Raw genomic sequence first — 26,891 nt, 5'->3', positions numbered from 1 at the left:
TTCTATTAATTACCTGAAAGCAGAGGGAAAGCTCTTCAGTGTAACTCACAGAATTTTGTAACTGATGTGATGTGCATACGTTCACATCAGTTTCCGTTTTGCCAGTTTCTATGTAAGACTGTTACAATTGGACAGTGCTATGCTTGGCATGGCCTGGGTCTGGGAGTTCTCAGAGAGGCAAAACATTCTGCGACTTTTTGTTTTATTGCAGAAATATAAAGTCAGTCTCAACGGTCTTTCACTCTGTGTGGCTCTGAGATTTTTTGTTGTTGTTTCTGTTCTTTCTCTTTGATTTTCATTGCTGTGCATGTTTTCCACAAAGGACCCTTCTGTATCATGTGCTGCCTGGAATCAAAGTTGTTTTCAAAGCACTCCCTATACAGCTACTGAACACAAACTATGAGGCAACACAGCAGGGGCTGTGCGGTGACCTGGAATCAAAGGGAGAAGTTCCTCTGCTGGCCCAAGTGCCAAGAGATCTTGTTTTAACTTAAGAATGTCAAAATAACATGGAATAAAATATGTGAGGAATGATCTCTCATAGCTGATGGAGTGGGGGAGGGATTCCTTCGTGCCTTCCTGCAGAGACCTGTCAGGGGTGACTCCTGCCGTAGGAAGCCCAGAAAGAAAAAGGAAGGAGAGAGGAGAAAGGGAGGGGGGGAATCCAATTGAGGGGTGGTGATCTACAAAGAGAAAAGTTCAGTGCAACTGCAGAAAACTATTTCTGAAGGTAGTGGCCCATTTCCACATCATGGAACCCGACGTTTCAGTAGTTAGAAGGATAACGCTTTAGTGACTGCTTGCAATTATCTGCGCTGCTGAAGTGAGTGAGGATGGACTTTCTGACTGCAATCTGAATGCTTGAAAGTGCAGTTTTTTGCCTATTTGCAGACACTGGCAGGTGAAGCAGGCAGAGGATTTAAGCCAGGTGACTCTGTGCCTCTATGTCTGTACCATACTAGTAGCAGATGATCCATGATCACAACCCAATCCAATTGCCAGAGGCTACAGTGGGTGCAGTCAGGTGTCATCTGGGCAACTTGTCCCTGTTTCGATCTCCTACAAGTGTTTAGTGCAGCAAACAGGAGGAGATTGGCCCACAGTTCTCATGGCTTCTAAAAAGAGATGAAATTCAGCCCAAGTTTCCTAGGAAAGACCACTAGAAACATATGTCACCAGCTCAGAGTGGGGACGCCCATATCTCTTGTATGCCACCAAGCAAGATGGGTCTCACCTCCAGGCCCAGCACAGTGCACTGCTGGTTGACAAGGTACTGCTGGGCAGGGGCAGGGATGCTTTTACTTGCTTCTCATGGATTTTGGGATGTTTACAGTGACAAAAAAACATAGTGCAGAACAACCCAGGACTGAAGTTTCATATTGAAATGCCACCTCAAAAATGCAGATTTTGCATTCACCAGTGTATAACTTCTGAAGCACAATCTCTGAATTTCAGATACCACAGAGTAAACTCAAAAAATCTCCTTTGTATCTGTCCACCTGACAATTGAGGCTGAGGTACTGCTAAAGCAGGTGAAGGCGCAGTACAGAAGTGCAGCTACGGTTTGTGTTTGCAAATACAAGACTGAAGATTGCTATTCTGCTGTCTTTAATACGGAAGCCACTGTTGACAAATATATTTCAGTAAGGAGAAAAGCCAGGCCTGGGGCAAACAGCATAGATTTGGAGATTCCTTCAGCCCTATCTATCCCTAGACTGCTCTGTTTGGCTTGGATTTTGCTTCAATTACAGATAAGAAGTTTAGGGCCAAGAATTCTAAAGAAACCCACAGCGTTAGCTATAAGCATTATGACTTATGTGGGTGGAATGTGAACCCTTAAGGTTGTTAGTACAAATTTATTCCTTTGTGGATTACTGTAAGAAGCTGTTATGTGACAGACCTGTTCATAGAGCAATGCTGCCACAGCAGACAGCTTGCTATTTGATTCTGACACCTCTGCAATTCAATCTTAACTCTCTCTATGCATTTTTTTTTAATGCTCTCTCATGCAGAAGAAAAAGGATGCAGTATTAAGACTTTTTAATGGCTTCCTTGTTGGAAGTTAGAATGAAGTAATTTGTAATGGGATAGCATTACCTGCTATGGCTGAAAAGTGTTGTGGGACAGGTACTTACTTCTGACGGGTTGCTATTTCTTGTTAATTATTTGTAGTTCATGCCCCAGCTGAAGTAAGCAATTGAATAATCATTGAGGTGTTTTTTGTCTTCTCAGGATTCTTGAACAGCTCTAGAAAAAGGATGATGCACTTTTCCAGTAAAGGGGAAGAATTTTAAAGTGGAGAGTAGCAACTTAAGAGCAACACAAAGTGAGAAATTATTTTGAACCCCCTGATAGTGCTTTGACACAGTTGCTGAGCTTGGTTGGACAACTGGGCTTTACTACTCTGCAGATTTTTCTAAAGATGCTGAGAACTGCCCTGACATGGGGGCAGTAGAAGAAACTCATCTGACTAGATTTCATATAGAGCTCCACAAAATGGCCATGTGTAGTTGAGAGCTACACATGTATGTGTGAAATGGGAAAAATCTGACCACTGTCTCTACCCATAATGCAATAAACCTCTCCCACTAGCAAAGCACAAGACCTTCATGCTTTAATAGCTAATTACTGACAGGAGATTCATTCAACACTAGTGATAACACACTGCTACCTTCACTTGGTACTTGTCATGAAAATATCACACCTGACTTGGAAAGGAATTTTACCACATCCACTGAAATGAGAGAATTGTGGAGTATCCCCATGATAAAGAGGCTTTGATATCAGAACCTAAACTAAATATTTTCATTTTGTGTCTGGCTTCTTTAGCTAATATGAGGACTCTAGAGAGTAATTTGCAGCAAATAGTTATTTGACAAATTTATTCTTGTTTTCTGTCTGTGAAATACCATGAATATATCATGGTTTTTTAAAGAATAACTGTAATGCTGTTCCATTTTTACACTGTTACTAATACTCAGAATTCAAGCTATCCTGCTTACCAGAGAATGGTCAGACAGCTTCTGTGGTGCTTTATTTTATTTTTTTTTCCTCACACAGGTCAAGTTAAGAAATCTTGTGCAAAGGCTTATAGCATATGAGCAGTGAAGTTCACTTGTGTGTAGTTTGGAGTTCCTTTATCAGAAATATTTTTGCTTGTTTAACTGTTCATTGAGCATGAACACATATGCTTGTGGCACATAGGCTTAGAAGATGGAAGAATGGCTTTGCAATGGGTTCTCTGCCTTCTTGAGCACAAGAAGTCTCAGCAGCCTTGCAGTTCCGCACTGCATAATGGACCACATCATGCTTGTGAGAGTGGTGGTGTTCACAATGCTCCTCCTGACAAAACCTGGTTCAGTGCTATCTGACCTTGGAGTGCTAAGACCTTGTTAGCTGCCAACCAACCCCAGATGCTAGTGCAGCATGATGGCTCTGCCACACTCATGTCGTGGTGACACTCACACCCTCTAGTCCTTTACACTCTCATACTTAGTGCATCATCAGGTAAAACATCCTTCACATTTCTAAGTGAGGATAATACTTGTTTGTGATTTAATCACCATGAGGTTAAAGCATGATCTGGACAAGATGCCACCAGAAGCAGCTCCGTGTCTGATGACAAGGCATTTCCCAGCTACCTCTTTGTTATGGTAGAAAGGTCTCTGCTCACACTGTAGTCCCAGGCAAACTCTTATTTTTTGTGAAGGAGTTGTCTTGACTGCAGAGATGAAAATGCAGTCTAAAATATTCTTTTTTTTTATTGTCTGCATTTTGAAAAAGTAGTGTTGAGGTTACAAAAATTGTCCAAACAATATTTTCATGAATTCACAAAAACTCTTCCCCCAGTGCTTTTTCACTCCTTGAGCAACAGCCTGAAGTATACGTACAGATAAATCCTTTTATTCATTTTGACACCAATTCTTGACAGCGTTGTTCTTTTCAATGCCTTACACAGTGAATATAAGAATGAAAAAAGTTGTAGACCACTTCTGAGCCACAGAGACTGGGGAAAGTTATTCAGCTTTGGAATGGAGGAGATTCTCTTCAAAGGAAACTTCATGCAAAAGGAAAGTACTGATAGAAAAGAACAGTATGGAAAGAGTATGTCTGATGGTCCAATGTGAGGATCCACATCGGAAGAAGAATAGGAATTACTGAAGTTCCAGCAGATCAGTTTACTTGACTTTTCTGTGCAACTCCTCCTTTCTTTGGTCTGGGATCCCTGCTAGCTGCTGATACAACCACAGCCAGTGCTTATGGCAGACTCACTGACTCTGCCTTTCTTAGTGTCAAGTATCCTCCCTAACTTCACCTTTATTCTGCTTAATAATGCAGCCCATTGTCTGCAGTTCGCCTAAAGACATTTCAGGCAGTTCTTAGTGTCAGCTGTAATTCTGTCAGTAACTCAATCCAGGATAGGCTGTCACTGTTTAGCAATGCTCTTGAACTCTGTAGCTCCTTGGAAGCAGTTGCTAAATTAATGTAAACAATGCCCTTGGGATAATAGATGATACTACTTTTTTATTTTTTTATCTGTAAATAAAATAAGGCTTTTTTCCACTGGAAATGCAACTGTCTTGGTAGTGAGATCCCATCCTGGGCTGGCTTCAAAGTTCACATTTGTTTATCAGAAGAGAGTCAGTTCTGAATATAAACCTGATCAGAGTCCCACACTTGGAAAGAGAAGCCCATGGGATAAAACACTGGAATAAAAATAGGGGATGAAGTGTAATATTTTCTTTTCTTGAGAGGCCAAGTGTGATCAATAGGTGGTTTCAAGAAAAACAAAGTGCTTTCAGAGACGCCAGCATTTCTGTGTCAGAGGATGAACATTATTCCTGGGCCACTATTCCAAGTCTGAATTGTGAATGGATTTAATAGCTTGGATCATCAGCTACAAGAGAACTATCCTGGCAGCTTTCTATGCAGAGAAGAGTGGCCTCTTCCTTGCTAGCCCCACTAGGAAGGAATGAATTGTACCCAGGCAGCATAACTGACACTGATGAGGCGCAGACTACTGGAAACTGAAGAGTCTTGCACTGCTCTGGCGTATCACTGAGCTCTCACATTCATGGAGGGTGAGGGAGAAGCATATGAGCATGAGAAGCAGACATCATCTTCCTCCTACCTCATGTTGCCAATATGCAGCCCGTTCTCAAATGTTCTGTGAGAGCTACTCTGCTGCTGTAGGTATATAGCTGTAGATACCGTAAATGTGGCTATCTGTGTAACTGTGCAAAACGATGATAACTTGATACGAAGATAAAGGTAGCACTCATTTAGGATATGTATGTGCCAGTGATGAAATCATGCTTATTATTATAGCTGTGTATTAAGAGAGTAATACCTTTGGAGAAGACATATCTTCCCTTAACCTGAGCCAATGTACATGAATCCTGTAGGCTTAGTGAATTCTTCTGTAGCAGCAGTTTTATCTAAGAGCAGAATTTATCCTTCTGTCTTTGCCTGCTTGCTTACATGTGTTTAGTGGAAGACATGACCCCAAGGTTTTTTTCCAGCCCCCTTTTTGTGTAAGATGACCCCAAAAACTAAAGACTTAAATGGATACCTTGTACTTCACACTTCCTTTTAGAAATCAATATAGTTTCTGTATTCTCTATCAGTACTACTGAAGCAATCAAAATCTATCAGACATAGCCTTCATTTGCTCTAAGGAAGGACAAGCACGTGACTCACAATTTTTGAGGTAGTCTAATCCCTCTCTTCCCTTTTACTAAAGAAACAGACATGGAGTTATAATTGTGAAACAAATGCCTGTCTAAAACATCATCTTTCTCTCTGAAATTTGTTCTGCAACTCCTCAGTGTGACATCTGGAAACATTCCAGGTTAAATGGACATCAATTACCATAAGTTCTTGTAGGATCTTTCAAATGTTTTTCTATTTTCAGGATACAGAAAGCTGTTCCTGCTGGAAGAATTCTATGGAACATGGTTGACAATGTAGAAGGTGTTATCACTGGGGAAAGCACAAGTGTTAGGGTAAATCCCTGAAATTGCTCTCTTGCAACCTGTTTTTCAAATGCTGGAAAACATGATGCTTATGCATGTGCCAGTTCAGACTTATGATGACAGATAATGCATGTGCAGCAAGTTCAGACTTACAGAAAGCAGATTTGGAAGTTTTTTATAACTTCCTGAGAAAATTCTCTCCCCTTCAGTAAGCTTTTACAAGTGCCTAGGACAGAATTTTTAGGATTTTTCAATGTTCTTGAGATTGTTAATAGTACTGCACAGAGCCTTGGGGAATGAGTAAGATGATCTAACAGGTTGTTTCCATCTCTTATTTCTGTGTCTCTTTGATTTAAGGATTTTCTGCATTTATTGTTTGCTGCTTCTCTTGGCCACTTTGTACGCTGTCTAGTGATTTTACCAATCATAGGTAATGGCAGAGGCCACTTGAAGCACCACGTTGCCATAGAAACACAATAGCATCTAGTTGGGTCTAACCTCTCTCTCTCCCATTTCAGCCCCCATGGGAAGAAGAAATTCACGCCTTAAAAATTAATCAATGTGATGTAAACTTTTTCTTTTGGTTGCCTGGGTTTCCTGCTGGATATTCTCATGCTGATTTAATTATTTACACTACTAATAAAATATTAGAATTACAGCAACTAACTCTTAGCACCAACAACCCGGTAGTTACCAGAGCCATCATTACTCCTAGTACTACCCCTATTATTATTTTTTCTTGTTTGTTTGCTTCAAAGACTAATGGTATTCTTATTTCAGCCACCTACTTATGTAGCCATGGAGGGAAACTTGCAGCATAATATGGGAGATATGAATCCGGAGAAACCTGAGCGAGGCCTTCAGTGACTGAGAGGCTCATGAATCCTGCACAGGAATGTGCCTCAGCCAGGGGCCCAGCTCAGTAGTGCCTACTTGACTCTATTACACTGAATCACATTTCTTGCTTTTGCAGATGCTAGTCATAATTGCTTCCCAGCCCCCTACAACCTTCGTTTAGCACACAGTACTATGGCCTTTTCTATGGAGGGGCTGTTTTTCCCCTAATTACTAACAATTTTGGAAACTTTCTGGGTGAGTTCTCACTATGCCAAGGACTGCAGTCTGATGCAGGTCCTTCACAACCTCCTTGCCACAATTTAATGATCACTTTAGTCTGCATTATTCTGTTATTTTATTCACTTAATCCCATTTAACTACGGCAACATCTACAGGTCATCAGTGAAAGAAAGGATCTTTATGATAAAAGTGCTGGGGAGTGCTGTTTTAATGGCACTTGTCTCAGGAACGTGACTTCATAATTTAGTACTTCGAGAAGTGCAATTTCAGGTAATCTAATAATTAGCAGTTTCAAGGAATCCATGGGAACCAGAGTTTTCTGTTATGTTCAGCCCTTGCAAACGGTGATGTTTGAATCTTTTTTACTCTGGCATTAAAGAGCAGGCTGGTGCTGGGATATCTCAGAACAGGGCAGAAAAAAACCCATACAGCTATTGCTTTAAATTTCCATTACTAGTTACAAAGGAAAAACAAAGATCTCTGCTTGATGCATCATTATGATGTGAGCAGATAGATACAGTCCATGGCAACTTCTGTACTAACAAAGGTAGTACATCAGAGTTGCTAGCTTCCATTGGTTATACTGTAAATGTTGCTGCCTGGGAAAGCTTAAGGAAAAAAAAATTCAGCATTTGCAATATGATATCTTCTGTCAAGAAAAGATGGTATTTCAACTCACTCAGAGATGACGTTAAACCTTCCAATCCCTCTCGTGTCCTGGTCTATGGAAATAGGAAGTCTTCAGGAATTTTACCTGAGAGTTGGCTTTTAAAGAATTTTCTTTAACTCCAGAGCAGTAGTTCCTTGCAGTGAGAACACTGACAAACATATATCTAGTTAAATAAATTCAATTCAGGAAAGACTATCCCTCTAATAATGGTTTAGGATGCAAAAGCATAGTCTTGCCAAGATTGGATTAGGAAATTACAGATGTGACTGTAGGGCCCATCTCCTCTGCTCCCATGATGAGATCAGGCTGTAGCCTTTCAATAAAAAAAATACGTATCTCTAAAGATCTAGGAGACAGTTTTTGAATATAAATGGAACATAATCAGTTGCCTCAAAGTGTAGAAACAGATGCCTCTGTTGGAGGAGAACCATAAGCAATGACTTTGACATAGCAAGGACACCTGACATATTTCCAGTAAGTGTTTAGTTGAAAGACAATTGTTCAAGACCAGCATCTCTCTAGGATGAAGCTGTGCATGTCCATTGGAAAGGGTGCTGATGGCTTCTTCATGATCAGAAAATAGCTGATGGCATAGTTGTCATCAGAAAGCAGTTGCCTCCTTAGTGGGAGTGCCGAACCATTCTTCTGCACCTGGGAATTGCACAGAACTTGTGATGAGCATTGAGCACTGCCAACAGTCTAATTTCTGTAACAGAAATTTATGTTTTTCTTCTGTAAACAGAAACAGGATTGATTTCCTTGGACTTGTCAAATTGAGCTTACTCTGTAAAATTTGTATGTAGTTCTTCTGGAATTTGCAGTTCATCTGCCTGCTCTGTACCTTTATGGTTTTTTTTCGAGAGTTCGTGTTACTTTACTCTTTCCTTCCTTCTCCTGACTAATGTGTTTCTGATCTGTACCAGCCTATGTAAAAACTCAGAGAGGAGAAACTCTCTCCACTCTCTTTCCATAAACTGCTAAACCTTTTCCTGAGACTTCACAACCCTGCGTAAGCACACAAAGTACATTTCATACTTTCCAGGTATAGTGCATGAAAATTCTGCTGTGTAAACACTGCAAAGTAGGTTTTGAGAAAATGTTAGTCATCATTATGCGATTCCGAAACCAAAACCACAATTAAAGTACTAGTATACTTTCTTTTATTGGCTGTGACTGCAAACACTTTGTACACAAAGGAAACCTTTGAAAACCAACCAGCCTACAATTGTGTGCATTTCACTCTTACAAGGTAATTTGTCTAGTAATCTCAGTGTTAACATTTTTCATCTGGTATTCACAGCTGATCCAACAGACTGTGGTTTTGGTATTACACCTAAAAATTCATGTAAGCGGCAGTGGTGGCATTTTCCCCTTTTTTTGTTGTTTGTTTATATTTGTTTGTTTTCTTTTGACTGAGGTCAATCTCCATTTAGTAAACAAACTCACCTGCTCTTCTTTTTTGTCTTTGCTATTAAATACAGTGAAGATGATGTTTTCATGCACTTTCAAATTCAAAGTTGTCAGATTTAAGTAGGACCAATGTGCATCCCATACAAAGTATGTAAATCCTAATTTTTCAGGCCAGCCAAGGCTACATCTGTTTAAACATGTTACTTATATGCGTGTATACAACACAGGAAGCTGGAGTGCTTTTCAGAACCGCTTGGAGTTGTATCTTTTTTATTCTTCCCTTTCTCAAAACAATTTTAAATCTACAAGAAAGGTCAGAGGAGGTTACGATTCCTGACCCAGTGCTGAACTGAGGCTGCCTGTACTGTCTTTTTGATGCTCTGACCAGGGTCAGTGAACTGGGGGTTGTTATTGGCTCCCTGTGTCTATGAGGCACAGCCTATCCAAAACAATTTTTAAATTACCACTGGCATGAGACCATCAGGAGGGATAGTAGCTGGGAATGTCTAGACTCAGCAGCCAAGACAAGCTCCCCTATGGTGGAGACAGTGAGCACTGAAGGGGGTCAGAGAGAGGGGCCAGGAAACTGCCCCCGGAGCTCTCAGGCTGAAAGACAAAACTCCTGTCATGCACCCTGTGATTTGCTCCAGGGGCTTAGGCAAAGAATTTAAGATAAGGAAATCTATAGATCTTGCAACTGGGAGAATTTTCAGCTGTTTTATTGCTTTCCATAGATTCTAAAGCCAGCTGTCTGCTTTTATGAGCTCTTTAAATCACACATCGCAGTATCTCAGCTTCAGTCATACTAAACTCTGAATTTGTGCTGATTCTTCTTGACTTTATTCTTTAAAATTTAACATTGAGGTATGACTTTAAGGATGTACCAAAGAATTCTGATCTTTCTGCAAAGCTACAACACTTTGCAGCTCAGGTCAACTTTCTTTTCCAGTGTGTCAAACTCCCAGCAAGGCATAGAGAGAGAGTCCTCAAAGGTTTCTCTTTCCTGTTCATCAGCTTAAATAGAATTGCTGGGGAAAAGAGGTAAACCCTTTCCAAGCTTTCCAACTCAGTGTCAGTGTTTTTTATCTTGGGTTTTGACTCTTGTTTTTCAGGAGGTTTAATCCAGTGTGCTGGCAACTTATTTATTCAAGATATATCAAAATTTACTAATACTATAACTTGCACATTAGTTAAATCTGTACTCTTTATAATAACAAGACCTTCAAACTTTATACTGAAGGACATTTTTAACAAAAAATGTCCTTGTCGGTCAGAATATATTATAGTTGGTATTAAACCTTCTCCGCAATTTCAAACCAAATTTTGAAATAGAAATTATTTATTTTAGTGATATTCTTGAGAAGTAAGTTGTTGATCATTTTCCTAAGGGAAAGCATAGCTTTATGAAAACTGGAGCATTTTCCCTTATGCTCCTTGCTAATATTCACCATTTTCCAGATAGACAATTTCCTGCTGTTCCACGTGGCTTCGCCGTCATGCTGTTTAATAGCAGATTTGGACCAATCTACATGTTACTGGAAAAACCACTTTCCATACACTTGTTTCCCACATTTGATTTCGTAAATCCACTTTTTTCTCATGTAGTAAAAGATACAATGTTAGGGCTCATTATGGCACCCAGCACAGAAGAATTCCAACTGCTTGTCACCTTGTTGTAGTTAGACACACAGCAAAAAGAACGTTGGTTTGCTTTAAATGGAGCAATTACTTTGATTAGCACTCCTGCTATAAAGTTCACTCTCTCACTGAGTAAAGCATCAGTGCACTCTTTATAACTGAGTGTAAAACAGTCTGTTACAGCCAAAGCCAAATTTGCAGCATAAATTAATTTTCATTTCATTCATTTAATATCAAATTTAATAAATGAAGCAGAAATGCTAAGTCATGGCTTAGAAACAGTGACTGAGCACCTGAAGGCAGGGCCAGCCCAGGGGAGCTCAGGTGTGTGCAATGTACCTGAGTGACTGGAAGGGATGGAGCCAGGATCCACCCCTGCCCAGACCTCATTTAAGTGTTGGCGGTGGAGGCAAGGGGCTCTCACTGGAGATCCTTGTGTACCTGAGGCTTTCTAAGGGTAAGCAGAGTCTTTCATTTGTTTCTGTGCCCATGGCAGTTACATTTGAGCATATTCTCACTTGCTGCAGCCTAGCACTTTGCTACTCTGCTGTCACTGGTGGGTTTCCATAGCATTACAGTAGCAAAAGAAGAATAACTGACAGTGATACTATTATACATGCTAATAAACTTCAAAAATATCAGAGTTGTTAGGAAAATGACAGTCCCTATCTTGATCCAGAAGTAATCTTTCAGTTGAGCAATTACCACACCTGCACCTAAACCACAAATGGATTGCATGTGATCTTGCAGAATAAAAGTGGAGAAAGTTCCGCTTACCCTGTGCTCTCCCATTTAGAGAGTCACTGGAGGTGTGCTGCTATGAAGTGGTTTACAGCTGTAAGATCTCTAATCTCTCTGTGGGTCACAGGTAAATCACTGTAAGCAAAGTAGTGAAGGATATGGTTTTGACAATTGTCTTTAAAGAATTCTTCTGAATATTATAACGCGCAGAATGCCACTGAAAGTTAAAATGCAACAGCTGCATGTCTGCATCAAAAAGAAACATTCAAATAAAATGTAATCTCTTTAATTCAGATACGCCAATAGCCTGTGAATCCATTTACTGGAAGATGCTGGGGCAGGAAATGTTTTGGGAATCAGAAGGACATCTAAAATGTATGTGGATAACCAGAAGATTCAGAATGTAGGATGAAATACAGACCTCCCTAGGGCAGAACTAGGATGTGAGTAGGGCTTCTGTGTGAAACAGGGATCAGGAAGAGTCATCTTACTGGCTGTGATGTCCAGACTGGAAGGGAGATGGCTCCGACCCCATCTTACCTCACAGGTTTGCCACGGATAAAAACACCTTCCTATTACTTGTGGCACTAAGGAACAATTTGTGTTAGTTACATTCTCCTGTTACAAGGCAACCTTATTTTCAACAGAAAATATGAAAAGTACTTGTGATCAATAACCCAAAGCCCTGCCTGCCCATGGAGTCTTGGGTCTGTCTTTTCTGCTGCTTCTTTCTCCCCACCCTCCTTCCACATTTTCACATTTATTTGTATACAGGTTTACTGTATCTTGATTAATGAATGATGTCCTTGGTGGGCGTGTGTGCATTCTCTTTCCTCAGGGGCATCCTGGCCTGATTTGTGTCTTCTCCTGGGCAAATTTCTCAGTGTTATGGACAGCTCAGAAATTCACTATGGAAGATACAAAGTAATTGTAGCAAATAAGTGAAATACACCATATAGGAGAAAGTGATCATTTCTCTGAAGTTTCTTACTCAAAGGAACACCTTACTTCTAGTACTGAAATACATTGCAAAAAACATAAAGTTGCAGGTCTAGTGTTAACAGAATATTAAAAAGATAGAATATTAAAAAAAATAGAAAATAAAAAAAAACAAAACCCTTTCCATGAATATTCTAAATAAAACAATAAGATTAATGGCAACCGTCTCTTAAAATTTAAATTTGGAAGACCTTCATGAGTTTTGTACATAATGACATTTGCACACCTAAAATATATACCAAAGCTTAAAGAATGAAATTTGTTTACAGTCTGAGAATATTCACTGGAAAAAAACTTGGATGGCATTATAGTGTTCCAATTCAAGTCTGTTAAGCTGCAACATTTTCATGATTTCTGTTTATCTTCTGGTGTTCATGCCACTATTATCTCACAGCAAAACATTCTTATTGCTGTGCTAATTAGAAAGTACTTTATTTTCATAGAAGCAAAGCATCGTAGTACGTCGTATTGCTGCAGTCTGACAAAGGTATGAGATATCATACCCTGACAGTACTTCTTGTACAGTGACATTTATATTCAATAAAAAAAAAAAAGACCAACAAATTTTCAAACTTTAAATCATTTAAGAAATGTCTGTTATAATGAAGAATTTTAAAAAGTTTAGCAGTTAGGAATTTATTCCCTACTAATTGCATTGAATGTGATTTAAGGAATGTAAGTCCTGTTATTAACATGCTTAATAAAAATAGCCTCTGGATTCTTACCGCGTGACTCAAAAAATTTGCAGTTAAGATTCTACTTTCAAGTTCAATACTGAAGAATTTCAAAAGATTTTGGTACTCAGCTCTATGTTTTGCTTATTGTATGACACATTTTATAGCAAAGAGGTGGCAAGAATCTTTTTTTAGATCAAATGCAGAATAATTCCCTTAAATTTTTGGAGATGTAGGGCTTTCCCTGTCCTGCCTTTAGGTGATAGAGTCTGACTTCAGAATGTAACAGGAATGCAGCTGGGAAAATTAATTCCAATAACCTATGAAACTAGATATATAATTTTGACACCAAAGTAATTCAAGAGCAAGAATCCCTAACATAATATTAGAGCAATAAATCAAGGGATTTTGTCATGAGTTCTTGTCATGCTAATACTCCAAACAGGAAAACTCTCACTGCAGGGGACAGAACTGTATACATTGTAGTGTACAGCATTTTAAAAAACACTTCCTTTTAGCTTTCCATCAGCACACTGCTGGGATTGTATGCTTCTGGCTGGATGGCTCGCCTTGAGTTGCACTGCATTTATCCATAGACTATAAGCTCTGAGAAGATTCATTTGATTAAATCACACGTATTCTGAAATACTATACAAATGAAAAACATAATCAGAAGAGCAGTAACAGTTGAAATACAGTTGAATGAAATACGCTATTTTTATGTTCAAAATGTTTTCCCCTTCAATACTGAATCATCTCTTTAAGATATAATCAAATGTAATTTGAATTAAAGTAGGTTCTATTGTTGATTATTACTTACTATTCCTGATTATCTAACAGTAAAGTGAACTTTGGCAGATAATGTACTTTTGAAATGTTATCTCCTTATTAATGTGTAGCTTAACTCCTAAAAGTAGGCAAATTACCATTCTGATTATACAATCTTCAGAGCACTCAGTTTCTAAAATCTCAGCATTCTGAACCATCTAAATGGCATATTTCATTTCCAAAGTTAGGAAGAAGCTCATATGTTAAATTACTGGTGGAAAAAACCCACAATCAGCTGAAATTTCTGCTTCAAGGATTTTGCAGCTACATTTTTCACTGTGCTTTATTTTCTCAAATGTGACATGTAAAGTGCTGCTTTTGTCTCTCGTTCTTCAGTCTGAATATTTATTCCCATTGAATTAAATTCTTCAAAGTCTATGATGAGCTGATTTTTTAATGTTAATTTTAACAATGGCAAACTTAATTTTTCAGTGTACAAAGAAGCTTATAAGTAGAGGTGATGTTAAACAGGACACACAGGGAGTAATATTTACCAAGAGAACAGCCAAACACACATAAAATGCAGCATACTCAGGACATTGCTAATCAGTAGATTCTTTTCTCTGGTTAGCTGCAGCAGCTGATGATTCTTCAGCTTGCAGGTACAATATCAGTAGTAGAGCATTTCTTTTGTGACAAAGGAATATAAGTTGCCCTGGAGATTTTTAATTAACTTTTCTCCCTGCCTGCTTATCATTTCAGTAGGTATTTAATCTTCACATCAGATTTTGGATATTGTTCCTCACAAATGTCTTTTTATCTCTCCAAATTAGCATTTCAGCAAAATAAGGCTTCCATAGAGCACCACTCTTTCCACTTTTTTTTTTAAAGGTACAGTTTGTATTTACAACCATTAATAAAGCCTTGAATATTAGAGGAATCTTAAAAAGGGGAACTTATATGAATTCTGCAACCAAAACAAATAAATATTCTGAACCAGAGAATTCACTGTGATTACTTTTCCATCTTTAATCAGACAAAGATCCTTTTTTGTAACATTTTATAGATTTATTTTTATTTTATACCTTTTATACATTTTAACTGTTTCACTCAATAAATTAAGGTGATTAGAAAGTTTTTGAATGAATTGAAATCATTCAGACTAACATTTAATTCAGTATTGTGCATTTAGCAAATAAATGTACCTTGCAGATTCTATTTAATGTGCTCATTCGCATTTCAGAATGGGTAATTCAGCAAATTGGGCAAACATATGTTATTTTTTTAATATTAATAGAAGAGAACAAAGTTGAAAGAGGGAGAGAGTGCTACAAAAGACAGTCAGATCCCTTGATGTCAGAAAATGTTTCCCTATACTTTTGTTTTTAAAAGTATGAAATTTATTGTCTTCAAACCTCCTAATGCCATTCAACTAGCCAACAGCTTCTAGGACTTTTCTTCTTTTTCTAGACGGATCATAAATGTCATAAATGCTCCCAAGAATGCATAATTGGAAGTTTTTCCTGCTTGAAAATGGAAGGATAGTTTAAGGAAATATGATTTACAGATACAGGATTAATGCCGTAAGCTAGAGGGAGCTCCACCACAACGAAATAAAAAGGTTCAGCTTCATTTATCAGTACGGTTTCCTGGCTTTGTCTGCTTCTGAACATGAAAGACCCAGTTTTATTGCAGATATTATCTGCACCATTCTGTGATATGAATGTTATTGTTTAAACTGTTGCTGAGACATAAAACAGCTGAAAGCCTCCACCAGAACCATATTTATGCCAAACCTTTTGACAAATACACAGTCAGCAGTCACTGGTTGTATACTTTTTTTGTTCACCATCATTGCCTTTGTCTTCATCATAATACCCAGCCATCTTTAATGAAAACACATCCTCTGTAAATTCCGAGTACAGGTATACTTCAGGAACGGATCTTGTACCCTTAAGTGTGCAAGTTAATGTCCATCAAGTGTGAAAGAATTCTGGCCAAATCCCAAGCTCTGTATCTGCAGGCATTAATATCCTACTGTTTTAGTTATTTCATAGTGCTCTTTCCAAAATAATTTACACCATCAACTCACCCTACTGGAAACCTATTTTAATCCACAAGTGAGCTTACATAGTGATCAGGCAAAGTGAGGTTAGTATGATCTGTTTGTAAATGAAGTGTGACTGTTTTAACTGGAACATTAATAATCTGCATCCTACAGAATGCACATCCTGGGTACAGAACAATCTATTAGAAGTCCCGATAATTCTATACTAATCTTACTACCCATCCTGTAGTATTGGCAAAAAAGCAGTATTTTTCCACTACTATTATTAGATGTAACTTCAGTATGAGAATGATGTTTTCTCTAGTTTTAGTTGAATCCCTGCCTCAGTACTGTGAACTTCCCTAGCCTACTTTTGAGGTTCTTGTTTACCTCCTAGTGTTTGATCTAAACAGATGGCATTTCTCCAGTTCATACAGACAGTAAGAATTCACCTAATATCTTCTCAATTGCTTTTGTTAATGAAATATCACTTCACTGAGAAAGCAACAGCTGAAATCATCAAGGCTAGGTCGTGGATGAGTGAGTGAACTTTATTTTGTCTATATGGGCTGTGTATTTCATGGTTAATGACTTATAAATTCATTTGGCATCTTTCTTATTTCTGGAATACCCACAAGTAAATGATGATCTCATTCCAGTTTTTCTTTTGTGAATTTAAAACCTTTAAAATGCAGTTTGCCAACCCTTTTCTCCTCCTGTCTTAGAACAGAGAAGTACAGTTAAAATAAGAGTAAGATCTACAAACAACACTGCTGCAGATGTTCTCCCACTATAAATTTAAAATTGGATTTAAGTAGATGCTGCAAAGAATGCTTCAGGAATTGCAGCATATCAGCTTCAAGCATAAATGCTATCAGACTTCACCTTGTTTCTGGGCCATAACGAGGATTATAACTGGGCTGCCCTGGGAGGTGGCTGAGTCACCATCCCTGGAGGTGTTCAACAACCATGTAGATGTGAAACTAAGAGGAATGGTTTAGTGGGAAATATTGGTGGTATGCGGACAGTTGGATTAAATGATCTTGGAGGTCTTTTCCAACCCTGGTGATACTATGATGCTATAATTGTGCAACAATTTTTTATGACTCTGTAATTAAAGATAAATGTCTGGTTGTGAGAATATATGAGGGAAGCTGGAGGTTGCCATCTGAAACCCAAAGCGTTTAAGTTCTCTAAGAGGTTGTCCAAAAGTTGCTGCTTATATAAACACAAACTCCCTCTTCACAGGAAATTAAGTTAACCAAAATTGTCATTAAAAACCAATGGAGATTTCTCTGAGATTATCCCACCCACCAACTCTGCTCTGGTGAGGCCTCATCTGGACTAGTGTCTCCAGTTCTGTGCTCCCCATTTCAAGTAAGTCAGTGAACCACTAGGGACAGCACAGCTGAAGGCTACAAAATGATCAGCGCCCAGAGCACCTTTGTAAATGGCTGAAAGGCCTGTGACTCTTTGCTGTGGAGAAGGCTGAGAGGCGGATCTTAGCAAGACTTAAAAATGTCTGAAGGGCAGGTATCAAGTGGATGGTTCCAGACTCTTATTGGTGGTGCCCGGATACTGGACAAGGGGACACAAACTAGAAGACTGGAAGTTCCATCTGAGCATTAGAAATAAGTTTACATTTAGGTGACCGAACACTGGAAAAAGCTGCCTAGAGAGGTTGTGAGTCTCCTTCTCTGGAGATACTCAGAACTCTCCTGGACACTTTCCTGTGCAACCTGTTCTGGGGGACCTCCTTTAGCAGGGGGATTAGACTGAAGGACTTCCTGAGGTGCCTTTCAACCCCAGCAATTCTGTGATTTACTGCATTCTCAGCAAGTTTGCTGCTGACAAGTTGACCAGTACATTTGATGCAAGAGAAGAAAGGGATAGCACCCAAAGAGACCTGGACAAGCATGAAAAGTGAAGTAATATTTCCAATTTAGAGATAAGAATATGGTGTGGGACCATATGAAAAACCTTGCCGAAGTCCAGGTAGATGACATCAGTTAGTCTTATTGTATCTACTTGATGCCATCACTCCATCATAGAAAGCTACCAGACTGATCAGGCACAGTCTGCCTACAGTGAAGCCATGCTGGCTGTTTCGGATCACCTCCTCATCTCACATGTGCCTTGGCATAAGTTACAGGAGAATCTGTTCCATGATCTTCTCAGGCACAGACCTGAGGTTCACTGGCCCATAGTTTTGCAGGTCTTCCTTTCTATCTTTCTTAAAAATTGCAGTGATGTTTCCCTTTTTCCAGTCAACAGGGTCTTCTCCCGACAGCCAGAACTTTAAGATATTCTTTCATTTGTAAGCAGCGCTGCTTTCTTTTACGCATTTTTACATGAAAAGGCCTCTGTTATGGTATCATTATTGCATGCTATTTTTCTGCGATGTATTTATTATTCAGCAGTGGCGAAATCCATGCATAGTAGCAGTTGCAGCAAAGACATGGAACGATCTCTGCCTCCATTCCTGTAACTCACAGAAAGGCAGTTCAAGGTGGGGTGCGAACAACAGTTTGGTTTGTTTGCTTGTTTTACTATAGATCCTTAATATTTTCAGAGTCCTGGGAAAGAAGTAGTGAGTCCATGCTCCAACTACGATGATATATGAAGACTTTGTTATTCCATAGGGAAATAAAAATCATCGTATTTCTGAAAGTCAGCTGTACTGTGAAGAGGTAGGCATTTTTAAAGGAAAAAAACTGATCATGTCTGCCCTCTTCTTTACTGGATCAGAGTGGGAAACTTGGCTTTGTGAAGAGTATAGGGGTCAGGTTCAGAGTATTGTTCTGCTCACACAGAGCTTTCTTTTTGCTAAGAGATACAGCTCTGCTTCTGATCCTGGTGAAAGTCATTGAGCAGTGATATTACCTCCTGCAGTCTCTACTGTTACCTGCATTTGAGTCAGGTGTTCACATTGTGGAGGTTAATTGAAAGACCATTATCTGCTTCAGTGGAATCTGGAGCAAGATCCAAATGAGTGGCAGGTCCTTCTCAATCAGCATGTAAGAAATGTTTATCCTCCTGATAATTCTGACTACAGAACTGGTGTTATTTCGCAGGTTAGGATATTTGTTTCTAACAAGAAATCTGAACCGTTTCTTAAAGGGTTTTAATTTTTCTAATACAAAAGCAAAGTGTTTAATAATTTGCAAATATCATCAAGGATCACATGAGAAAAATGTTTTATTTTTGAAAGTTTTTTTCCATCCCTCTTCCTATCTCCGCTTGAAATAAACTCACATTTTCCAGTGTAGAAGTTCTACAGGAAAATGTTTCCTACAGAAGTAGTAAAATAAAACTATTGCTTTCTCAATGGGTTAGGGCTGCTTATACTAATGTTTACTAACATCTGAGACTATCTCCTTATTCTCCCACATTCCCTTAAAATATGTTGGAAAAACAGAATGTGATATCACAGAGTTGTGCCGATAACAACCACTAAAGCCTTTCATCTGAGAAATTCTCTCTTTGGGTTTTTGAGTTATTTTTTGCTTTATTTGCTATTTAATATTAAATACTCAAATATTAACATGTTCTTGCTGGCTTTATGAACAAACATGAAGAAGCAATTCTTAGAATCCATTATTAGTGCACAGATGATAGCCATCATTTTGGCATCACAGTAATAAATAGCTGGAGGAAGCAATATAGCCTGAAAGGTTTTCCTACTGGTAATTGTAGAGTTAGCTTGCTGACAGTCTTTAGTTTGTTTTCTTGGTTTGCTGAAAAGTCCGGCTCAGCACCTTTGTGAACTGCCTAAAAACAATAAAAGAAGCTTTTAAAGTGTGTTTGTTTCTTTGGCATATATGATACTGCCTCAGCCTCCTGATACAACCACTTGGGATGCAGCATTCATAATGCAGGTTTCCTGTCATACTGGCACCTAGCAGGTTGCCATAGTGACAGACATAAGAAACATTACTTCAGAAATGTTGCTTTATTAGAGTTAAAGTGCATTTTGAAAAAGGATCCAATTTCAAGTTACTCCCTGTGTTTTATACAGGAATAAGCAGAATTATTGATTTATACTAATAAGAATTATTTTGAACCTGCCCACCCCCCAACATATATTTAAAAATACATTGCGATGCACTGTATGTTCTTGGCACTACTTTTAAGTAAAAAAAAAAAAAAAAAAAGCCAGCATTCCTCCATCTTTATCTCTCTCAGTACACACACTGCACACATTGCTGTGCTACATTCTGAATGATCTGCTTTCAAATAGCTAAAATCATTAAGTCACTGCCTTTTTCAACATGCTGTATCTTTTACTTACAAAGAGTGTCTTACTTCAGGCTCCATTGGTTTTGTTCACATTAATGTAGAAGAGACACAGAGAGGGACATCAAGGGAGACTTCTGAGGTATTCATGCCTACGTCATGTTTCAACATATTAATCAAATAACAAGCATTTTTTAAGCAGCGGAGCTACCCTAGCAGGTCTGCGCTAAGCAAATCTCTCAGATCTAGTATGGGTTTCCCCACATGAATGTGAAGCCTATGGAGATTCAAACTGCAAAGCTCATCAGCTATGCCCCCACCCTGCAGTGCAGCCTCCATGACACAGCTGGGGCAGCCCTGAGGCTACCAGCATCCCATCTCTCTTCTGATTAAACCTATTCCCACCATTCTGCCTACTAAATGAGATTGAAGGGTGTGCTGGTGAGGGGGAGGAGCTGGAATACAGATTAGAAATAAGTGAATTGAAGGTCTGCATAGGGAGCAGTCAGTCTCCTGATAGTCTTCTGTCAGTGGTGTTCCTGTCCCTCTGGTTACAGGTCAATGTGCATCCATATTCCTACCAAGTGCAGTCATAGAGGCAGACTGCCCTGCTCCCTCCTTGTGTGCACATAGCACCAGCAAGTTATCTGCCAGCAAGCAGAAAGCATCTTTCCATAAAGCACTGCTGACAGGTCTGCTGTATTTCATTACTGCTAATTGAAAATGTGCATTAGAGGTGATGCAGATTGCTGTATAGGGCCTAGTTCTGTTTGTTTAGAGGAACAACTGTATTTCAGTGCACCTGGTGCAGGCAATTGTGAGTACAGAAAAAAATGTAAAATCTTCACTTTCTTGAAAGCTTTGCCTTTCCATCCCTGTTAAATATAATTTTGCTCTACATAAGCGGGAGGCAGTTAAACCAGTATGGAAGTACAGTTCATAATTAACAACCATTGCTAGATCTGTGTTTAGAGCTCTAGTCTGAAATGACCTGAAAAAGCCTAGTTTACCCCAATAGCTGAAAGCTGTCCTGTCTGGAAATTCTTTTATAAGAGAACAACTGGCAATGATTAATATTGTGATAAGCTGATTGATCACCTAATGGAAGAGGAATACAGGATGAAACGTTCCTACCACTTTTTAAAGCAGAACTTAGATCTGCAACTCAGATTTTACTGCTTTTTCTTTGGCAGTCTTTCCTTTCCATTTCTGTAACTCATATATAGAAAGAATGTCTTCTGTAGGCACTGGCAAGACTTAATGCAGCATTCAAAACCCATGCCTGTGTGCACCTAGATGCATTTGTGCTGATGGTTTACACTGACACACTGCATCCAAACACAATGCCCGAATTAAATCCCTTAAGAAAACAGCTTTACTGTTGCAACAGCTCAGCTGCTGTGTCACTTTATCACATACTGTGATACCCAAATCTCACCTAATGCACAGATGGAAAGGTGTCAAATTCACTTAATATCTCTTAATGTCATTTTACAGTATAGTTCCATGTATGAATTACTACACAACTTCTCAACTGAAGTTGACTATAGAGGTTAATTTTATTCTGAGTGGGTGTAGTGTGTGTGTGTGGTATTCTAGCCATGGTACCACAGTGACTACCATTGAAGTCTAAATGGTAGACTAAATGGCATGTCTAAATAATCATTGAGAGAACTGCACAGAAGTGTTTCCTATTGCTGTTGTATTCAGGCAACATTTGAACATAATTCACCTGTGTTTCAGTACTTTTGTACAGCAATAAGGAAAAGCTTATTTCTGTGATCAAGTGATCTTTACACAAAATCTTAAATTGCATCAATAAAATTGAACATACCAACTTGATTATGATGTGACTCTAAAGTCAGTAAAAATAATTAAGATAGGAAAAAGATCCCCATTTCTTGACTGGAAAAGACTGAACCTCTTTTCTATTGAAACTTTAAGAGTAGAAACCTGTCTTGGACTGAGACCATAAAGCTTTGGTCTGGCACAGGCATAGAGGTTACAGTGAAAAGAATCTGCAGTTGTAGTTGTGGGCAACCATGAATGGTTCTTCTGAGAGGTGGTCCGTGATTTGGACTGGCACACAATGAGGTGGACTCAGAGCTAAAGAGCCTAATTTGCTGCAGTTTTTACCAAAGCCTGTGGAAGAAAACCTAAATTGAAAGAATGCTCTGCAAAGAGCAAAGTGTTTGATATTAGGAGAGACGAAGCCCACTGAGGAACTAGCTCTTAAATCTTAGTCAAACCGTGCTCTGGCTTTTGGGCCATTTCCCACAGCTGACAAAAGGAAGCAAAATGTGTCAGACTTTGTATCAGATGGTATTCTCTTTAATCTCGTGCAAACTTCACCTTTTCTTTCCTTATATCCCTGCATGAAACTATGCATTTGTGGTTTGCTATGTAATTAGTTTTGGTGCTGAGAGAGGACAAGAGAACTTCTTGTTAGATGGATTAAAAGGATCTGTGCTCTACAGCATTTGAGTGACAAGAGCCATGTCAGACCAGCCTGTTGTCAAGCTGAGAAAAAGTGACAGAGCAGTCTGCGCTGTCAGAGTGAGACAAATTCTTTCACTTACTGAGTGGCAACAGACAGGCAGAAACTAGCCCCTTCATAGAGCAACCCCAGGTGACTGGGTCAAACAACTAGGGCAGAGCCAACAGAAGCCAGTCCTATAAGCAAACAGCATTATTCCTCTCTGCCTTACTGGAAACTCCTGCTGAAGCTTGTACATGCCCATCAGGAGAATCAGAAAATGCTTTCAGATCTAAATGGAAGAAGGCAGGTACCAGCTTTGATCAAGTATTTCCTATTTTGTAGGCACTAATTTGGAGTAATGTTTACACTACTACATTCACTAACAGTAATTCTTGTATAGTAAAAGAGGACGGAAATTGAAATATGATGAGAAAAACAGAACCCCCTTTGCCTTTGTTATTTAAAACAATGGATTGTTTTCTTCCAACTTTTATCCATTGCAGTGTTTAGGACAGGGGGTGAGGGCAGATGATCTGCCGCCTTGCACCTCCACTGCCTTCTCTTCAGTCATAAATTCATGCTTCGTTTCAGAGCTATGTTTCCCATGTAAAACATGAACAAATCTACAGTGAGTCACACACGAGCAGAGAAGATCAGACATGATCTAGTAGGTGCTGCAGGGTTACATTTAGTAGACAAGAGAATGGCTACTGCGTCTTCGCCACTCCACCCAGCCACCAGCACGTGGTAGTGCAGAGTGCATTTGGGGCTGCACACAGCTACAAGCGAGCTTCCCCTTCATCCCACGAAGCGCGGGCATTTCATCTCCCCCATGGCTTGAGGACTGCACACAGCTCTCTGTGGGGCAACTCTGCATTCTCTCCTTATGTACATATGCAATTACAGGCACAGACTACTATGTCAAATATGCGTCTGTAGCTATAAAAGTATCGACAGTGCTTAAGCTGCAGATGTGCTGTGACTACGTCTGACAAAGCAGGCTAGTATAATCTCATTGTTACCTTATGTTCTGCAGGTCTCTTTGCCATCTTTACCTGTTGTGAATCTTCTTATACCTAGATCATCAGCTTTTCATGGTGGATAATAATGACACCGTTATCGGTAAAGTTGCACTTTAGATGGGTTAATGGTAGAAAGATGTTTGCTAAAGCAATGGTGAGACTGCTGTGAAATGTATATGGAGTAATAGGGCAAGCAGGGCAAAGTAAGTGATTTAAATGCTCTAAAGAGGAATGAACAGCTGTGTAATACTGATGTGGGAGATGAAGAAATAAATCATTTGGTGATGATCAGCAAAATGATGGCATGAAAATAACCAGCAGGGTGACCACAAAACCAGACATGTGCAAAGGATGAGGCTCAACATAGTAGCATCACAGCCATTCAATTTATAGGAAGAGTGTTGAAGTTAGAAATTGCATACAAAGCTGTTAGGGCACACATAAGCCATAAAATCTGCAGTTTCTGGTTACAAAGTGACAATTGTCTTTGTTGGTTTTTTGTTTGTTTGTTTTTGTGTTTTTACTCCTTACTAAATGACTCTGAAATGTGGACAAGTTAGCACAAGAGCATCAGAGGAACAAGAAATCATTAATCAACAATACCTCCAAGCTATTATGCTTATAAGTGTCAAGACAAAACTCATGAGTAATGATTTTCTGCAACACATTTTCATAAATGGTTTTTAAAAAATATGAGCTTTCTAGACCACAATTTTTACCTAGCTGAAAGACATGAACTTGTTAAAGCACAATACTATTTTAAAGGACAGAATACAAAATGCAATAAAGAAATGGAAGATCTGGGAAGAAGGTCTTGTCTATAGTGAATTGGAGCTCAGTAGCAAGAAATCCTCAGATTCATTTGACTAATTGGGAATGACTTTCATACAGGTCACAAACCATACAGAAGGGTTTCTGCACTCACTTGCCCTCTTGTGGAGTAGCCAAAACACAATCAGGCTTTTTACTATTATCTTTCAACTCACAGGAGCCTTTGAATAACTGAAATTCATCGTGGACAACTCACCTAAATCTTCGACGTTGTCACAAATTCCTACTGCATTGAGTTGTTTCTAATCTAAGAATACATTCCACTTTTCTGGCTAAGAGCTCTAACAGATGGCAGGTAGACATCTGATATTTTCCTGTCACTGACTATCTGCAAAAAGCCAAATGAGCAATAAATGCTTGAATACATTCTACTTTCACTACCCCCTTTTTATCACTTGAAAATAAAATTCATCATTGAAATTTTCCACATTAGGAATTTCTTCATTTTATCTGAGATAAACAAACCCTTCATGAGATGCTGTATCATAGTTAAGGGTTGGAGTGGTTGTTCTTTAAGACGTTAAAAAAAATGAGAACCAAATGTTCAAAACTCAAATAACTAGAAAATCTTCAGCCTTATTTAATTAAACATTCTTACCAGCTATTTGCTTTCTGTAAGTTTTAAAGATTGCATTTTATACTCTTAAAACATTGCAGTGGGAAGGAAAAGGACACTTTAGAAGCTGTGCCTGGATACTGCCCTTGGCTAAGACCTTTCTGCATGCTACATGTGGAGCCGGGGCAGCGGCTGCATGTTGCACTTCACAATGCTGAGTGCAAGAACTGCTGCTGTGCTTCAGGCCCAGACTGTGCCACAACATCTAAACCTGAGCTAACAATAGCAGTCAGATGTGCTAGTGACAGTGGTACATAGGAACACCCTTAGAAGCAGACGTGATCTTTTCTCAGACCAGGAGGCATGTGACACAGCCCTGCCTGTCAGGTAGCTGTGAATTCCACCGCGCAGCAAAGCCACCACCTGTACTGTGACCTAACAGCTCCTTTGGAGTATTCTGCTTTGTGAAATGTCAGTCCTTCATGCCCTGCTACAGTCAAGGATCCTATGTCCTTATCTTGACATTAAAGGAATGGATTTAATTGTCAGTCCTCTTAAACAAGCGTTTAATTCCATTCTGTGGGGAATAAAGACACTCTTAAATAATTGAGCAGCTAAGAGATTGGTTATTTCTGTTTTCATTGCCCATATTGATTTAAGTGTAGTTAATCCTTTCAAATACCCGTGTCACAGAGGGCCTGATGGCTCTCTTTAGGGCAATATTGTTCCTCTGGCTAGATTATTTGACATCAAGCATTGTAATGTCACAATAAATCCTTCATGTGTGCTGTTCTTTTCAGAGAGAAGTACCAGATGGGGACTTTGCTTCTTACATTAAACTCTAGGTTTTACTAGTCAGAAGTTGGGCTTGTGAATAATTTTCATTAGATTTTGTGCCTCATAAAACTACCTCTGCAATGGTGACATTAAATAATTAGAAACCCAGTTAAACAGGCATGTGGACATAAAACAAACCAAGGCGTTCCCCTCACTACAAATAAAATATAGTTGTGCGTACAAAATAATTTCATTTGGGATACATCCCAATGTAGACCTTTGGAATAAATTTTACAGACAGAAGTGGGTATAAGAAGAAGCCAAGAACTAACAGACATTTTACAAGTCACTGCAACTTTTCCCACTTTTCGTTTAGACCTGCATCTGTCTGTCTACATTGTGTTCAGACCATGTAGTTGAGGGATATCCCACTTATCACTTACAAATGGATCTGAATGGACCCAATAAACATATTTTCTTAAACTTGCTTTGTAGATATTGCAGTTTTACCATCAAGTTCACAGCGTGTTTGTATAATCCATGGATATCAAGATGTTGCAATCACAAAATAAACAAGAGTTAGGCAAAGTAGACTATGATAACAAAAGAGAATAAATGGAAGGCTTACCCCTATCCTGGGCTCACCCACAAAACACCAGCAGAGAAGATCTCCAGACGAGATCCTTCCCCTCTGGCAGCCAGCTCTTCAATAGGTCTAGGAGGGGTGCAGCCAGGCTCCACCCCTTCCGGCAGCACAGGTGAATTGCCTTCACTGTACTCCTCTGGCTGACTCATGGCTCACCTCAGGTGATCAATCAGAGGTTCAGGCCGTGACTCAGCAGTTCCCATACAGTGTTCTACATGTATGATACTGTGTTTCTGAACAGCATGTTGCTGGGTGGGTGCTCTTGTAACTCTGTGATGAATGACATCTAAGGCTGCTTGGTTTCAGACAGCTCAGCCTGCAGGAGCTCTGGGTTTGCCAGCAGGA

The 26,891-nt window shown here is 39.2% G+C and overlaps 1 protein-coding gene across 1 annotated transcript in view; it reads right to left on the bottom strand.

Annotated features, from left to right (window-relative positions):
* Positions 1-26,582, bottom strand: part of RALGPS1 (Ral GEF with PH domain and SH3 binding motif 1) — a 199,974-nt gene extending 173,392 nt beyond the window's left edge. Inside the window, exon 1 of the mRNA XM_048966242.1 lies at positions 26,529-26,582. The gene's annotated coding sequence lies outside the window, so the exon portion shown is untranslated. The remainder of the gene's footprint in view (positions 1-26,528) is intronic.
* Positions 26,583-26,891: the final 309 nt, after the last annotated feature.

This window comes from Lagopus muta, chromosome 19, assembly GCF_023343835.1.
Source record: "Lagopus muta isolate bLagMut1 chromosome 19, bLagMut1 primary, whole genome shotgun sequence".
Taxonomy (NCBI): domain Eukaryota; kingdom Metazoa; phylum Chordata; class Aves; order Galliformes; family Phasianidae; genus Lagopus; species Lagopus muta.
The sequence above is the reverse complement of the archived record's forward strand: the minus strand, read 5'-3'. Positions and strand labels throughout refer to the sequence as shown.